The sequence below is a fragment of the Ictidomys tridecemlineatus genome, chromosome 4 (assembly GCF_052094955.1).
Source record: "Ictidomys tridecemlineatus isolate mIctTri1 chromosome 4, mIctTri1.hap1, whole genome shotgun sequence".
NCBI classification, from domain to species: domain Eukaryota; kingdom Metazoa; phylum Chordata; class Mammalia; order Rodentia; family Sciuridae; genus Ictidomys; species Ictidomys tridecemlineatus.
Genome location: NC_135480.1, coordinates 114,504,504 through 114,517,393, shown reverse-complemented (window position 1 = coordinate 114,517,393; position 12,890 = coordinate 114,504,504).

Sequence of the window (12,890 nt, the reverse complement as noted above, 5' to 3'; positions counted from 1 at the left end):
AATCAAAGTAGGTAATGCCAACTGGAAGAAAAAAGGAACTCACAATCTCAGTGATTTAAGACAAAGCAATTTGTTTTTAGCCATGCTAAGTCTCATATCAGGGAAGAGAGACTGTTTAGGAGGTCTGAAAAGTTTATGCAAGACATGTGAGTGTCCCCAACTAAAGCAATGACAATGAGATAATAAACAGAAGTTGGATTCTAGAGATACTACATAAAAGATACTATGCTGGAAGACAACTCTCACTAGATACTGATGAATACCTAGGCAGTTTTATTGAACATAATGATTATTATGAAAAGGAGACAAGGAAGCATATATTCTAAGTGCTGAGTGATGCAGATAAAAATAATAATCATGAAGAAAGAAATCAGTACTATTTATAGTTCAGCCTAAATAGTTATTGATGGTATGGTATTGTAAAAATAACTAATACTTAATATCTTAAACTCAGATATATTTGTCATGGGAAAGACCAGAGATTTAGTGGGTGGAAAGCAGCAGAAGAGGAAAACAGGAAAAAAAAAAAAAAAGCTAAAATTCTGTGTTCTTAGGGAGGGAAGAGTATGACCAACTCTAAATATTTTTGGAAAAATACATTTAATCCTAAGTGTTTAAGATACACATATAATCTGTGCAAAAGTCAAAAAGTGATGCAAAACTTTCAAAGTACGAGGGGGAAGGGGGTAAAAACATCAATAGGACTTATAAAATACAGCAAAAGATCCAAGAGGGCCAAGAACTATACAACTGTGAAGAATGGTACAGAAAAAACATAGAGGGGGAGATTAGAAAAAGTCCTAACATTTTACTATTGTCAGTAACCGTGAGAATAATAATTTTCTCTATTAAAATGAAGAAATTTTCAGATTGAGAAAACTCTTTAGTGTTAGGGTACTTCTAAAGATACGTCTAAGATAAAGTGATAGAAGTTTGTTATACTACTCCAGGAAGACAATAACAAAAAGTAGTATAATGATATTAATATCAAAAGAAACAAACATCAAGGTGAAAGAACTAACCACAAGAAAAAGTGGTATTCATAGAATAAAAGTATAATCACCAAGAAGAAATAATGTTCATGAGCTTCAGTGAAAAAGAAAAAAAAAAACTTTTGTAAAAGCAAGGAGAATGGAAAATTCCACAGTTAGATTAAAAAAAAAAAAATAAGAATGAAACGCCCCCCCCATGAGAACACAAATAGGTAAAAAGAGGAGTGCATAAAGATTTTAATAACAAACACAACATTCTGAAGATTTTTAAGTGAATAAGATAAGTATATGGTTGATAGATATATAGATGATAGACATCTTTGAATTTAACAAATAAAAAATTCTCATCCTTTCCAAACAATGAAATTTTCACAAATCGCCTACCTTCAGAACAAAAAGTCTCAACACTTTTTAATAATCAGATATAGGCCTCTTTCTCAAATTACAATACAACCCAGACTTAGAAATTAACACAGAAATAGGGGAGACTACTTTAAAAGTTAAAAAAAAAATTGGTAAACAGGAATTAAAGTGAAATAACAAATACATAAGAAAGAATGGAAACATTATATATTAAACCATATGGAATGTAGCCAAAAGAAATTTACAATCTTAAATTGCATTATTACACAACAGGAAGCATTAGAAATCAATTCAGTAGGCATACATCACTGTAAGGAATATTTCTAACAACAATAACAACATCAAAATAAATATAGTGTCTTAAAACTGGGAACCAGTTATGGCCACTGCTGTTTTTCTTCACTAAAGGGGTCCAAAGGTGAAGTCAGCGACATCCAATCAGTACTTAAACAAAAAATCAAGGCAGATGGTTTTCCAATTCTTTGCCTTTGCCTTATCCCTCAAGGTATCTGTTGGTTCTCTAGACAGTGCATTTGTATTCCAGGCAGGAAGAAGAAGAATATGAAAGAGCGTGTTAGCCTTTGTCCATCCCCTTTTATCAGGAAAGCAAATGTTTCCTTGAAAAAAACCTCAGTAATTCTCATTAGCTGGAACTACAGCAAATGGCCAACTTCAGCTACAAGAGAAACTTGAAAATGAATAGAAAAGTCAATGGAAATAATGAATAACTATAAAATAAAAAAGAACTAAAAGAAGCACAATAAAACCAGAAAACTTGATCAATAAAAATAAAATCAGGGTATTTGAAACAACCAATAAAATAGATAGAACTTATGGTAAAGAAAATAGATTACACAAGCAATTTTAGACATGAGAAAGAAAATATGAACTATATTTTAAATATTAGGAGTTTACTAGGTGCAAATTAAGCTAATACTTATGAAAATCTAGGTTAAAATATGAATATAACATTGCCAATATTAATAAGTAGAAACTGAATAGAATAATCATCAATTGCACTTCAAAATGTATCTATTAGTATATAGAAAGAACACAATGAAATTTCAAATCACAGGTCAAAATAGGAGCTCAGAATATTCCACTTTTTCCTTAATATCCAGAATTGGAAGGGGTCACTAGGTGGATCAAAAATGAAGCAACATGTCGGAATGCAGGTTCCTTGCTGTAGGAGAACATTATCTGTGGACATACACATTAGACATGCAGATTCACCTTCATAGTAGGAACATAGGAACAGAAGCAGGATATATAGCCCCAACCCGACTAATGGTGTAGAATACTCAGTAATAAAGTTTAGGATAAGATTTGTGCATCAATATGAATTAGTTTATAATAAAAAAATAAATTTTAAGTCAGTAGGGGGAAATAATTGACTCTTGAAAAATGGTGTTAAGAAAATGGTAACTATCCAAAAGTGGAAGAGAGAAAGACCGTGATCTTTCACCAAAAACTTAATTCAAGATGGGTTGAAGACATTATAATAAAGGACAAAATGTTTAAATATTTGATGAAAATATCAGCAAATATACTTCTAATTTATATGTTGGGAGGTTTTTCTAAGTAAGACACAAAACCTAGAATTTATAAAGGAAAAGATTGACAGGTTTTGCTGTACAAAAATTATAAATGTCTACATGACAAAAGACTCTATAAACAAAGTTAAAAGACAAGTGAAAGAAACATCAGTGCAGTGAATAATATTTTGATATAATAACCGATTTTTCTTTACTTCCTGTTATACCCGCCCCCTTTCCCCACTGACGGCCCCTACTTTATTTGGCAGCGGCAACAGGGGTATTCTATGTTCATTGCCTCAGAGAATAGATGACACAGCATAATGCAGAGAACAAAGGCGTCAGTTCTTAGTTTTTGAATTTCAAAAGCCTAGGATGTGGCATAGAAAAACCATTGGGAAAAATGTGTTTGTAGCAGTCTCCGTCTTAAGATTTGATTGTCTTGATTCTCAGTCAAGATTCTATTGACTTAGGGAAGAAGAGGAGTTGAAAGGGAAGTTAAAGCAGCCTGAGAAATTGGTCGATGCCTAAGAAAGAGATTGTACCGGAGCCCCTTGCCAGGGGCTGAACTTGGTTTTGCAGGGGCAGGTTGTGTGTGTGTGTGTGTGTGTGTGTGTGTGTGTGTGTGTGTGTACATGTGCATGGGAGGTGGTGGTGTGATAGTGACAGAAAACTGAGAAACAAAAAAATATGACATTTCCTTTTCCTAAATGGGAGCCCAGGGAGAAACAGGGAGCCCACGGCTCCCATCCCTTAATCCTAGCCCCATGTCGTGGGAGAGCATCTTACACAAGATGCTTGTGTGTTGTGCCTTGGATGATGGGCTTGATCTTTTCTCAAAGATTTTCTGCATGCCCAACATTGACAAAAACAGCCAAATAATCCCAGTGCACAGTCATGGTACTAACGTAGCAAGTAAAATCACCTTGGACAGGGTCAAGGGATGGGTCCCCTTTAACTAGAGGACCAAGAGCCAGAGGAAGGAAGGCAATGACATTGTGGACTGACATGACTGAGGACTCACTGTATTCTACCCAACCCAGGAACTTGGACCCTAACCAAAGAAAGGGCTGATGGTGCTTGGGTCTGAGATTCAACTTCTGCCACCTAGTGGAAAGGGTCGGAATCAAATTTAGTTAGATAAAAATGAAGAGTTTTTTTCATCTCTACCTTCCCTGTGTTTGGAAAGAAATATACCTGCAACATTCAGAATACATAAACCACTTCTACAAATCATGAAGATGAAGACAGACAACCTGCTGCAGGGTGGATTCTCTGGGAGGCTGGCTAGCATGGAGAGTGTGTGGGCTGCTTCTCAGAGTAGAAATACCTGAGGAAACTGGAAAAGGGAGAGAATTGACTAGAGGAAGAGGGCAAGCTGTGAGGCAGATCCAGCAACACCCATGCTGACCCCATGGGAAGATCTAGGATTCACCTGTGCTCCCAGAGTTGTCTTGCATGGAATTGTAATAACCAAGCCATTATATGTCTGTCTCTATCAGTCATCGAACAGCATGCCCTTGGGCACAGGGAATCCCTGATGGAGTGACAGTTTCTCCATAGATGGGCAATGCATCTCCCCTACTCATCAACTTCCAATCATAAAAACAGGCAAAATAACAGAAAAGAAAAAAGAAACCACCAACAAAACAATAAGTAAATATAGAAGACTTTGAAGCTTACTGGAAAACAGAAGTATTCAATGTTAAATAATGAGACCCTCTGCCCTGCCTGTTGTTTTGGACTTATAATATATCTTTAAAATATTGATAATCTCTAAGGTTGTTGGGGAATAAAGAAAAGAGCATTTTCACAAGTCATTGGGTAGTGTGAATCAACATTTTAAGTGTGCCTTTCTGTGGAATCAACAATTCCACTTTTAGATCTTCTACTTTGGGAAATTTACAGGCATACCAAAAGCCATCGTTAAGTGCATTTACTACAACCTTGTGTGTAACAAGAAGAATATGGACCTCCTAGATGTCACAAGAAGGGATTCTTTGAGGTAAGCTTTTGTTCGTATGCTCTAGTCAATGTTGTACAGCTATTAAAAAGAATGAGGTCAGGTATGTGTGTCATGGAATAGAATACTTCCTAACATGGAAATACCTGCATCATACTATTACATGAAAAAAAAATCAGAACAATGAATATAGTGTCACCTTTATTGATAAAAACTAGGTAATTAGAGGTAAGTGGAGGTGAAGCAAGGTGCAAACTGTTGATAAAGAGAGTGGTGGCGCACATCTATAATCCCAGCAACTTGAGAGGCTGAGACAGGAGGATCCCAAGTTCAAAGCCAGTCTCAGAACTTAATGAGGTCCTAAGCAACTTACCAAGATGCTGTCTCAAAATAAAAAAATAAAAAGGGCTGGGATGTGGCTCAGTGGTTAAGCACTCAGTGGTTAAGCTGGGTTCAATTCCCAGTTACCACCACCCCCATTAAAAAAAAAGACTTTTTGATTTTACTTTTTAGGTTTTCATTTTTAATTATTTTTGACAATATAATCATAAGATATTTGCATGATGAGAAATTCATGTGAAAAATCTAGGCAGAAAATATTTTTAGTTGAGTTGTTTTTTAAAAAATGAACGAACATACAAACAAACAACAACAAAAACCACCGTATCTTTGTACTAATCTTCCTGTACTTGCTTCCAGCTCCTGACTCATTGGGATACCCATCCCAAAACTGAGCACAGTACACAGAGGATGAAATCCATTTCTCTTATTCATCTTCAGGGAGCCATCTCCTGACGGCTGGGGAAGGCAGGGCAGGTGAAAGGCAGGGACTCATCATGGGGGCTGGAGAAGCAGAGGAGCAAGATGCTGTCTGATCATTCCAGAAACACTGTGGGCCTTTTGGGCCTGAGGGGTGGGGGACAAGTAAGGCACCTAAGTAGAGCTTTGGAATCATAGAAATCCTCCCACTTGAGGTTCTGCCCTTTGTGAGGAATTTCTTATCAATATGTCTACAACTCTCTATTCCAACTTAAACATACAGGCAGAGCTTATATTTTAATCCTCCGTATTCCCAGCACATGTTAGATGCACTAAATGTGTGGGAATGAATTGCTACAGCCCAATATAGCTCCGTTGACTGAACTCCCCAGTGAGCAGGTACTGCACTATTACATAATAGAACAACAAGGGCTTCCTCCATTGGAGGCACCTGCTCTAAGACCACAGAGCAAAGCCAAGGAAATTGCCATGCTTAATGATCTTGTGAATCTGCCACACTGAATTCATTTTGAGAAGTAGTTTTATAAAAGAGATGTTTCTGTAAGGTTATATGATGTCTCTCTGATCTTGAGTCAGGGCAAACTTCCTAAAGGAGCTTAGTTTGAGAGGCAGCAGGTGTCTAAGGAAGTTGGCATGTGTTCTGTGTGCAGCAGATGCCTTACAGGCACTCTTTGAGGCATGAATCAGGAATGACATGAGTGGGAGAAAGAGAGGAAATGGACAAAGAGAAATTTTGCTGAGCTTTTGAAAAGCCAGAAAAGCCAATAGAGGAACACAGACCAGGACAAAGAAGGAAATCGAGGGCAAAGGAGCTAGGTCTGATAGAAGATGCGATACAGAAATGAGAAAACGTTGGAGAGAAGGAGGTGGTGAGGACCAGTAAATCAGCAGGTAGGTATTGTAGCCCTTGCATGGCAATCAGAAACACTATGATACACATGATTGAAAGACAAAAATGGGATACCCTATAGATGATTGGGCTCTTGGAGAAATGCCCAGGCCAGCCTTACAGATGAAGCATGGTGGATGAATCTTATTCAAACCCAGACGCTGGCTGGGTAGATATACCTTCAATTTTATTCAGAGTTGCTGAATAAGGTCCTTCCCATGCCTGAGAAACTCCCTGTCTTCTTGGCTGCTCTGATAAAGCACTTTGCACTTCCAGCCCTTTTATGCAATTCAGTAAATTGCTCTTTCTTTAATCAGTGAAACCCTGGTAGCCAAGGAAAAGACAATATATTTAACATGGGCCACTTACAAGTATTTGTTCCAGTCACCAGGAAATTGCTGGCACCTCCCATAGATATAAGCAGCCATCTACCCCAAAGGCTTCTTTCCACAAGCCCCTCCTCTAGAGGCAAAACTCCTTGAGGGGAGGGACACCAGAATGTCTTGTTGTGCTTCAATTGCTAATGCAGTATCAGGATGGCAGTCTGTGTTTTTTAAATTTACCTGAATAGTTTTTTTTGTGTGTATTGATTCTCTTTCCCCAAAAAAGGACAGTCCTTTTTTACAATGGTTATCACACTGATCTCTTCCTCCATGATTTCTCTTTAACTGTTGCTGCCTATATTAAACAGTTTGGAATGAAGTCATAATCCTGAATTGTATTCTATCAGTCCCTTGTCATTTCATGTGAGATCTTGTGCTCCATGCTAACTAGTGTGACTTAACTAGAATCACGTAGCCTTCCTAAGCCTGGTTCTTCATCTGGAAAAATACAGAAAAATACAGATCTCATAGGACTTTTGCCGAAATTATAAGAATTAATATACAAGAAAGATTCTGTTTGAGTATAGAGGTGATCTGTTCTATTCATTCTGTTCTGCTCAATTCTATTCTATTCCATTCCATTCTTCTTTAAAATTGTTGACCATAGCTCAATAAGTTGATTTTTTGACCTACCTCGTGTCATCACTGTGTTTGGAAAAATAGAGGTCTAGTTTCTAGATCAATCAGCCATGAGATCACACATAACATCTCTATACCATACATTCCATAGCAACTTTCCAGCACCTGTTTCCTTAGATGAGTAATACTTAATACCAGACATTGAGCCAAACTCATAGCACCAAGTGTAAATCAATGCCATCAGCAAGGCAGATGCTGCCAAAGTGTGCACCCTGAACAACTGCAGGCGTGCACCAGACAGCATGCAGGCAGGCCCCCTCCACTCCCATAGAGGAGGCACTTGTCCTGGCTTTTCAATTATGCATGCCTTTTTTGCAAGGAAACTGGCTAAATGAAGTGGCTGCAGCAAGACTACCCATGAATTCTTCATAAGTGCAGGCGAGGGAACACCTCCAGTCTTTGCTTCATCATGGGTTCCAGATGTGTTATTTATCATTCCTCACGTATTTGTGCCCCCAAACTCTGTTGGGATACATGTAGGTAACTGGGATGTATTCATCATTGCCAATGCATCTTGCTGGCAGAGAAGCAGCAGCTGCCTGTGCTGGACAGAAATGGGAGTTAGAGTCTCTAGAGAAAAAGGACCCCAAGAGGTTTTAGAAAGAGAGGTGTCCATTTACTCCCAGATGAGGAAAGAAATCCTTCCAGAAAAAAAAAAAAAAAGACTTCTGCCTCCATAAAATGTAGCTAAGCCTGATCTCCAAAGCAAGTCTTGCCTAGGATGTAGAAATTCAGTGTTCTCTTGCTATTGCAAGTTGTGTTAACATTCTTCGAGTCCCTCCCACCCTTCATCTTATTTAAGGCAAAGAGGATACCAGCTAAGGATGTAGAATTCAGTGTAGAACCTGGTAACTTCCTTTCTCCGAGCAAAGGTGTTGCCCTGTAGGCTGAATGAGATGCAGGGACAAGCCCTGCTCTTTCTTCATTCAGTCAGTGGTCTAGTAGAAGAGACTTATCTTCCAAAGGTGACCAGACCCAAGAATATATCCCAGTTGATTATCTCACAAGTACCTGCTGATAATGCTAATAATACAGCTAGGAAAGAATAACAATATCAAGAACAAAACAAAAATGAACAAACAAAAAACCAATAAGAACAGACCTAGGCTGGGCCCTGGATTCAGTAACAAGAGTAGGAACTCACTCAATTTAAGGGGCCATCTCTCTCTTCAGCGACTCCTTAGGATTCACATGCAGTTCTAAACAACCAGCTCATCCCAGTCTGGGCAAAGGTGATAAAGGAAACAGTTAGTAGGGAAGGAAGATTTTTGAGAGGGGATGTCACTCAACCAATGTGTCTCATTTTTTAAAGGCCAACTGAAGTTTGTCCTTTCCCTGACTTCTGTTTCTTCTCCCTTCTTCCTATACAACCTCTATTCCCCTACACTCCATCTTCCTCACCACACTTACTTTGCCTGAGTAATTAAATATCTGTCCTTCAGGAAGGGACTCAGGGTCATTATGCCCAAGACACTTGCCCTGTTTCCCCCAGGCTGGGCTGGTGATATTCCCCTTGCATTTCTACAGATCCTGGGCTTCTTTCCATGTCAGCACTTACCGCTTGCTACATTTCATTGTGACCATCAGTTTATTGGTCTCTTTCCCAAATTAACTGTGAACATTTTAAAATCAGGGTTCATGTCTCATTTTTCCTTGTACATTTCGTGACTAACATAGTCCTGAGTATGTATTAGTACATAATAGTGCTGAGTCAAGAAATGAATTTTACTTACTTTCTTGATCCCTATCTTTTCATTCAGCATAGATTTTAACCCAATTGAAAAGATCTGGGGTGTAGGGGGGTGGGGTTTTTTTGTCTGTTTTTTTTTTTTTTTTGTGTGTGTGTGTGTGTTGCTCTTGTGGTGATGGAATGGAAGGTTGTTTTCTTTGGCCATTACTAGAAAGCATTACTAAAAAGAATTTTTCCAAATGAAACCTGGAGATAGGTTGACTATCACTGATAGTGGTAAATTTCACTGATAAAACTGAAGACATTTTAGACATATTGGAAAGTTATTCTGACCTGGAGACCATGTGGTTCTCCACCTAGAAGACTTTTATGGTATCGCTTTCCTGGAGCTTTGGCTCTGAGGACCTCTGTCTTTCATTCAGCTGCATGGACCAAGATACAACTGATTCAGCTTTGCAGGGGAGAGGCTGACCAAGGCTTGCTAAGAATTTTCTACATCATCCCAATGACTAAAATAAATTTTCACTTTTCCTACCCAGGATCTTTTGCCCAGGGTGACCCCAATCTCCTTTCTTATTTAACCATTATTTATTGTCCTCCTTTGACAATAGAACCCCTGTGAGGTTTTAGAGATGAGAAAACTCTGAGAAGCTGCCTTGGACCCAGAGGCAGAAACCACATGTCACCTCTGAACCATTAGGAGAGAGGGAAATACATTTCTATTTTCTTTAAAGCACTGTAATGTGGGCTCTCTTTGTCACATAAATTAGCACTTGCCTTAAATAATACATTATCCATACACTAGTATCTATCAACAAAACTCATGATCATCTACCTGTTGAAAAATCTCAGAGCTTCCCCAATCCAGAAACCCATGGAAACCAATAACATAAAAAAGAATCATTACTGCCATCTAATGAACACTTACTTAGTGCCTGATGTGACCTCCATCGGGAACACTCAGGATACATAATCTTTTATCCTTATATCAGCTCTCTGAGGTGAGTTTTATTTTCTCTATTTTACATATCAGAAAAATGAAGCTGAAAGCTGATGTAGCTAGTCTAGGTCATATACCCAATAAATGAAAGTCAGGATTTGAATCTTGACCAGTCTTTCAAAGATAAGCGATGAAGAATTCAAGTTACCTTTCCTGATATCAAATTCCTTAGACACAGAAAAGTTAATGAGTAAATGAGCCTTTTCCTTCTCCCAGACTCATGCTAACAATTGTCTTGGCTACTCCATCATCCAGCCTTTCTGCACATTCCCCTCAGCCTCTCTCATCGCCAAGGGACCACCAAGGCGTGTATGTAAATCAGGACATATTATTCATCTAAATAAAACTTGTAGAGGCACCCATTTCCTCCTGCAGTTATTCTTAGCAGGGCTAAGGATCTATTTGGAGGAAATATATAAATCTAGTGCTAAAACATTCTCCAGTAAATCTATTATCCCTGATTTCCTCTGCACTCTGCTCATACCTACATTCTAGGTATGAACCTCTAGCCTAAAGAAAAAAAAAAGAGCAAAGAAATAACAAAACAGAATACCAATATTTATCGAACACTTACTCTACAAAGGCAACACACAGTGTCATATGCCATCTAATTTATTTTCTTAAATATAGTAGTTTCATTTGCATATCTTATCTCCTTCAATCCTCATAAATGTTCCATGAGAAAGATGTTATTATTATCTCTAGTTTCAAAATGAGAAAGTGGAGACCTACAGAGAATAATTCATCGAAGATCACACATTAGAGTAAGTTTTAAAGTTCAAATTCAAACTGAGTCTTGATTCAAAATGCAGACATCCTTCCATAATAACAATCTCTAAGTACGGTACATAAGACTCTTGCCCATTTGGGATTAACCCCATCTCCTGTCTAGGCACCATATTTAACTCCTTCACACAGAATATGCCTGGCCACCTCCATTCATCAGGATAGAATTCCCAATGTATTTATTATAAAGTTTGTTCTCCCTCTTTCCAAATCACCTCTTGTTTTTTATTCATTTTTCTATCCACGTAAAACTCTTCAGTCTATCACTTAAACCATACCCCTACCAAGGTGCCACAATGTCTTTGCCCCATTCTTTCCACCACATTCACCTAGAATATCTTCACGCCTTAATCTATCCAAGTCTTCTCTTCTTCATGGAAGCTGCTAGGAAACCTGTGGAGAAAATCGCAATTTATAAGTGATTTTATAGTCTCCAACTTCCCCTGGACCCTCAACATTGTGTGACAACACACCTATCTTTACCAAGAGACCTCTCTTCCTCATTGTCACTCTCTTTTACTCCTTCGGTGGAGAATCTTGCCTCCTGTTTATGTGGAGAAAAATAGAAGCCATCATTCACTCACTCACTCCATAAGAATTTATTGGGCCTTTTCTGTGGGCCAAGGATACTTCTGGCCATTGGGATACAGCAATAAATGCAGCAGCAAAAAAAAAAAAAAATCCCTGCCCATGGGAAGCTTATATTCTATCGAGAAGTGACAGAAAATAAACAAATTAACAAATTCAATACTGTAAAGTATATCTGATAGTGAAGTTGTCAAGGAAAAACATAAAGAAGAGTCAGGGAAGAGGCAAATCAATATCTTAAATAAGTAGGAAAGATATGCTTCATTGATAGGAAGATATCTGAGTAGAGAGACTCCAAAGAAAGACTTACTAGACACTTTTTGAAGCTCTCCTCCCTTGTCTGAAAATATCTTTGAGTCTACCCCAACCTGGGTTGCATCTCCCCCATCCAAGTGGGAGCTCTACTCTCCCTCTGCTGTTATTCCCCAGTGCTCTAGGCTGTATGTTCTTCCTCCTTCTCCTTCAGAGATTTCCTTCCATTCCTTACATCTACTCTACATACAATTTTTCTTTCTTTATTCAAGTCTTATCTACTGCCATTTATATATATCATTTTTTAAAAAGTTACACAACAAAAATCTCATTTTCTCCCTTTGTATTAATTCTCTAGGACTACTATAACTACATAACACACTGTGTGATTTGGACATCAGAGTCTATTTTCTCACAATAATGGAGGGTGGAAGTCCAGAGTGAATGTGTCAGCAGGGCCATGTTCTCTTGGTGGGCACCTGTCTTCTAGATTTTGGAGTTCCCTGGTTTGGGCTTGCATAACTCCAATCTTCACATGGCATGTTCCCTGTTGCTTATCTCTGTATTCAAATTTTCTTTTCATAAAAATGCCAGTCTTATTGAATTACTGCCTACTCTACCCCAGTATGACTTCATCTTAACTAATTAGAGGTGCAAGAACCCTATTTTCATATGAGGTCACACTTGATGGTACTAGGAGTTAGGATTTAAACATAAGAGTTTGGAGAGGCCAGCCCATAGCACAATTACATTCTTCTAGGGCTACATTTTTAATTTGCATACTATTCCAGAGCTATGGTTCCTGCAAGAAACTGCTCCTGTCCTTTTTCTACTTCATTTTCAACACTGTTTTCTTCTTGTTCTATAAACTTTCACTCTAATCCCAAGGCTTCAATTACCATCCCTATCCTAACAACTCCCAAATCTCTTTCTCAAGCCAAATCTTTCTTTTGAGCTCTAGACTCATGTCTTCAATGCTTAAAGAATGACTTCATTTATATACCTCAGGGGCACGGAACACTCTGTATGT